The following is a 6000-nucleotide window of genomic DNA, read 5'->3' as shown; positions in this document are numbered from 1 at the left end:
TCTCGTGGTCACCAAACGCTTTCTCTTCTTTGAGCCACTCCTGCATGTTTGACATAAGCCTGTACGCAAACTCTGTATATGACTCACTTTTGCCTTTCTCATTTTCCCGAAACTTCCGACGGAACGCCTCCGCTGACAGCCGGTACTTTTTTAGCAGACTCGATTTCACTTTGTCGAAATCCTCTGCCTCCTCTCTATCCAAGCGAGCGACTACGTCGGCCGCCTCGCCGGGTAACAAAGTGAGCAAGCGCTGTGGCCACGTTTCCCGAGAGAACCCCTGCTTCTCGCACGTTCGCTCAAAGTTAACCAGGAACAAACCAATGTCCTCTCCAAGCTTAAACGGCCGCATCAGGTCAGTCATTTTGAACAATACGCGTTCTCCTGCACCGTGTGCCTGACTTCCATTACGAGCGCGTTCCATCTCTATCTCGAGACGCTTCATTTCCAAAGCGTGTTGACGGTCACGCTCTTCTTTTTTCTCTTGTTGCTCTCGCTCTTTCTGTTCTTTACGTTCACGCTCTTCTTTTTCTTTCTGTTCTTTAATTTCGCGCTCCTGTCTTTTTGCCGTCTCCCTTTCCTCAATGGTCTCAAGGCATTCCGACAGCTCGTCATCCTCAGCTTCTAACTCCAGAATAGCCTTTAGCAGTTCAGGTTTTCTGAGTTTGTCTGAGACATCCAGACCCAACTCTCTTGCAAGCTCCAGCAATTTCGGTTTGCGCAACGACTTCAAATCCATGGCTGCTCTGAATGCTGCTTTCTCTACTGCTTACTATTGTCTTGCCGCAAACTAACCCGGCAGCAACGACAACCACAATTACCAGCTCTGTTTCTGACACTAACAAAAGCCTGGCAAAGCTCAGAAGAAGAAAGTCCCGCACTCACCAAACCTCGCAGCCAAGAGTTCAGCGCAGTCGTTCCGCTGCAGGCAACCAGTCATCACACAGGGCTCGTTGCACTGCTCCCGGATCGTCGTTGAGCTGCTCAGCATACAGTCAACTGCATCTCTTCGCTGCTGGCCTCCGTTGTCGCGATCTCACCGCTGGCAGACAGTTGTTTGAATCCCACCGATGGCAACGGTTGTTGTGGTCGCACCGATGGTACGACCTGTTGGGAACTCGGCGCTGACGCCCGTTGTTGCACCTGGGTCGCAAGCCCCAAGGGTAGCGTTGGCCTGGCGGCCTGGGGTACAACTGGAAGCATCCGAAGGTCCCGGCAAAGCATGAGTCGACTGGTAACAACAAAACAACTTGTTTATTTTAACATCGCAAAGAGTTGGCGGTCAGGTTGACCGAAGTAGAGAGACGGGAGTGCACTTTACTCAACAGAAGAAATCGGAGCCCTCCTTCTGGCGTCCGGGGGCAGCTGTTTTTATACTCTCGCAGTTGAGGGCAAGAAGGAACCCCTCAATAGACGAGCACGTGATTGTACAATGGGATAAGGTGACGCATACTGTCGTAGCGCCGCCGGTCGGGCACAAAGACTGGGAGGAGAAGGTGACTTCTACTGTCGTATCGCCTCCGGTCGGGCACAATGGCTGGGAGGAGAAGGTGACTTCTACTGTCGTATCGCCTCCGGTCGGGCACAATGGCTGGGAGGAGAAGGTGACTCCTACTGTCGTATCGCCTCCGGTCGGGCACAATGGCTGGGAGGAGAAGGTGACCCCTGCTGTCGTATCGCCGCCGGTCGGGCACAATGGCACATACGCTCACACACGCACATGAAGACACGTGGCATCGGAACATGCCTGGACGCGCTTGGCGGGGAGCGTAGCGGCGACGCCGAACGGGCCAAAATGTCTGCCGCTTTATTGCAGTCGCGCCGGCTAAACCGCGCGTCGTAGGCGAAACGTAACACTATGTAGCCACTAATTAGGCTACCTTGCCGCATTTATTTTCTTTTTTTCAGGGGGGGGGCATTGTTGTTAAGCATGGACTGGACAAGAAACTTCACACGGCTTACGGGCCAAACGTTAGCACAATAATAACTACCTAAAACTGTTTTCGGCGCCCGATGTCCGACCGCAATAAAAGAACCTGTACCAATTACTCCGCATTGTGTTACGCGAGGAAGACTGAAACATGAATGGAAGTTTGCACTGCAGTTCTTTTTTTCTTTTTCTGTAGGAATACTTCCCGTAAATCTGAATACAGGGTGTCGAATGGGGCAGATATGTTTTATTTGTTTGAAGCGGCGAGCAGGAAGTTTACATATGTTTTTCCGTCTGCGTTTCGCAACCCGGCAGCTTCAAGAAACAGCGGCGTAGGACTCCATCTTTGAGCCCTAGTCTATACGCACGGATGTTCTAGCATTTATGGCCTCAAACCCTCATGCTAGCGTGCGCGACGTGGCCGGCCAGGTACCAAATTCCAAGCCATCAGCTTGGAGGATTCTAAACGACGGCCTTTCACCCGTGCCACCTCAACCAGCACCAATGCTTAGAAGATAGGGACCTGTAGAATCGTCTAGATTTCTCGAATTAAGTCCTCACAAAAGCCGATGAGTCACCGGACTTCTTGAGTAACATCATGTGCACAGATGAAGCCAATTTTCACAGAAACGCCCAGGCAAATTTGCATAATGCACACTATTGGAGTGACTGCATACTGGGTAAAGCGCAATCGGCACCAGTACCAGTGGCTGTTCAATGTGGGGTGCGGAATTTACGCCGGTGCTATAATCAGTCCCATCTTCGATCACACACCGACTGGACAGCGTTACGTGGACAAAAATCCTTAAAAATTAAATTATGAGGTTTTACGTGCCAAAACCACTTTCTGATTATGAGTCACGCCGTAGTGGAGGACTCCGGAAATTTCGACCACCTGGGGTTCTTTAACGTGCACCTAAATCTAAGTACACGGGTGTTTTCGCATTTCGCCCCCATCGAAATGCGGCCGCCGTGGCCGGGATTCGATCCGGCGACCTCGTGCTCAGCAGGCTAACACCATAGCTAGCCACTGAGCAACCACGGCGGGTGACAAAATCCTTGAAGGAGGGGTGGATTACTTTTTCAGCGAAGTCCCACTGTCACGTCTTCCACTTCTGTGGTATCAGCAAGATGGAGCACCAGCACACAGCAACAGCCGAGCACGGAACTGGCTGGATGCGACTTCTCATGCGCAATAGATTGGAAGGCACGGGCCTAAATATTGGCCGGCTAGGTCACCTGACCTCTCTCCACTCGTTTTCTTTCTTTGGGGTTATGTGAAAGATCGTGCTGACATGATCGAGACGGACGTGAGGTTAGCTCAAGACAAGGATAACGAATGTCTGCCGTAGAATTCGAACGTCGGTCATCAAGAAAGCAACTGAAGATGTGATAAAACGGACACAATACTGCGTAGCTGCAAAAGGAGACATATTCGAACAGGTCCGCTAGGCTGGTGTTCAGCGGAGCTTACGAATTCATAGATAATAAGGGCACACTGAAATCCGATGTTTACTTTTTGTTTTGTTTTTTGTGCAGGATTGCCAATCCGGCTTATTTAGAAGTGGCTATTTACTTTCTTGAACGCATTGGTTTTGCCTTTTCTAAACACGTGGGTCGCGTCTCGGTCTGTTTATTTCGCTTTTATTTTATGCCACGAACCTGTTTTTGCAGCACGTATATAACACTCTCATGAAAACTAAAACCGTCCCTTTAATTTGGCTTTGATCTGAAGCAAGTTTCTGGCGCGGAATATAGCTGCGCGAGCACTCTGTCGATGCGGTGCGAGCAAGGCCGGCATTTTGAAACATGCTATGCCTATTACATTGCTTTTCGCATTTAGTGCGTGGTCAGAGCGGCGCTTCGGCCGCGTTATCAAGGGGATTTTGTAATCAATGTGATAAGTCGGCCTTCAGAGACGGATAATAAGTGTGATGTAGAGAGGAAGGAATAGCTGCGAAGCCGTGAAACCTGCTGTTTGTGCTCCTTCCGTACCATTATCAAGGTGATGCGCTGTCCCGTCGGGTTTGCGACAGGCAATGCAGTTGCTTTCAAGCAGCTTGTTTGAGGGCGCTGCTTTATGATGCGGGTGGTAGCGCAGTCACGTGGTATTTTTCATATTTAGTGAGGTTTGTTTGCCAGCCGAAAAAAAAATGCACGCAATTAGTCCGTCGCTGAAAACACAGCAGTTAGATGTCATTCGAGGGTGCCTGGGGGTGCCTACAAATGCATCATTGACACTTTGATAATTAAGACAGTACTTCTCGAATTAGATAATTAATTGTAATTGTTGAATTAAATTTCAGGAATGAAATAATTTCTGGCGGCTACTCCACTGCACTGGAAACAATATGCACTAGATTTTCTTCTAGTAACGCAACTGCTCTTTTTTTTTAAGTATGACTTCATTTTTAAGAACACACCTATTGGTGCATGATAGTTTGGGCACCCTGTATAATTCACTCAGTGACCGAAATGAAGCCAAGCCGGATTCACTCGAAATCGGAATCAACAGCAGTCATGCGCAGCAGCGCTTATAATCGGACTCACAGAAAAAAAGACAGAGAGAGGCTGCAGTTTCGCCGGAAAGGCGAAGCAGTATTAGTGATAGCGAAGTATACGACAATTACGCGAAGGTAGATTACACCACCGAGAGACGCCAGATTCTTGGTGGTGGGAGAGGACTAAGGCTATGAAATTGAACTGTCTCCTACTATGAGGTATTGTAAATTCTCATATAAGGCAAGCTTTCCGAACCCCATATATATATATATATATATATATATATATATATATATATATATATATATATATATATATATATATATATATATGGGGTTCGGAAAGCTGGTCAACTCCCCCCCCCCCCCGGTAAAATGAAAACTTTCCGTCTATGGACGTCATCATCCCGATTGAATGACGACAGTATGATTACTATACAATGACAAAAAATATGGACGTCGATGGAACGACGATGGCATGATAAAAACGCGACGACTGCGTGATGACGGCATGACAAGAGTCTTATGACAAAGCAGGAAAGGCGACGATGCAATGACTGCGACGACATTACGACCTCGAACGCATACATAGGGAACCAAGCTATTTGGACCACTTGGTCGGAGTAGAAGGCGTGACGACGACAGCTTGACGAGAGTGAGACCCCGAAGTTGGAATGGGGATGACTGGTGCTTTGACAACGAATGCATAATGACTGTATGACGATGATGGGATGACGACGACGGCATGAGGAGTGTCGGATGACAAAGCTGGAATGATGACGATGCAATGACCACGATGGCATCATGACTTCGAGCCCATACCTATCGGCCCAAGTGATTGGACAACTTGGGCGATGGGTCGGAGCAGATGGCCTGACGACGACGGCAGGACGAGAACGAGGCTGGAATGACGACAATGGAACGACGACGATGCCATCTCGACCAGGAGCACATACCTAGCGGCATAAGCAGGTAGACAACTTGGACCGCTGGTATGGCGTAAAAGGATAGATAGATAGATAGATAGATAGATAGATAGATAGATAGATAGATAGATAGATAGATAGATAGATAGATAGATAGATAGATAGGTTGAAAACGGTAAAGTAGGCAAAGAATGCTATTCGCATTAAAAAGTCTTGTCAGTACCATGTCGTCGTTTTAATGCCCTCAGTCCTTATCCGTTTGCGTTAAGTTACGCGTTCAAAACTTGATTTCTCTATTGCATGTTGAGATGCGTTTGTAGATAACTGTATATGCTTATAAACGGTTCGCTGCCGTCATACTGGCTTGTCAAGATAAATGTAGCAGCTTCTATAGTAAAGTCTGTTCCTTCCTTTCATGTAGAAGGAATAGAGATACATAGGGCTCCTTAGAAAATGCATGGGCAAGCTTATAGTAGGAGTGGTCCAACTGAAATTTGGGCGTGGGACAATTTGAAATTTGGGGGTGGACCAACTTGAATTTGGGTGTGTGCCAACTTGAAATATTCAAGTGGGTCAACTTGAAATGTGGGGTGGGCCAACTTAAATTAGGGGGTGGGCCAACTTAAAATTTAGGGGTTGGTCAACT

Source organism: Dermacentor variabilis, chromosome 1, assembly GCF_050947875.1.
Source record: "Dermacentor variabilis isolate Ectoservices chromosome 1, ASM5094787v1, whole genome shotgun sequence".
In the NCBI taxonomy this organism is placed as follows: domain Eukaryota; kingdom Metazoa; phylum Arthropoda; class Arachnida; order Ixodida; family Ixodidae; genus Dermacentor; species Dermacentor variabilis.
Note: the sequence above shows the minus strand (reverse complement) of the source record.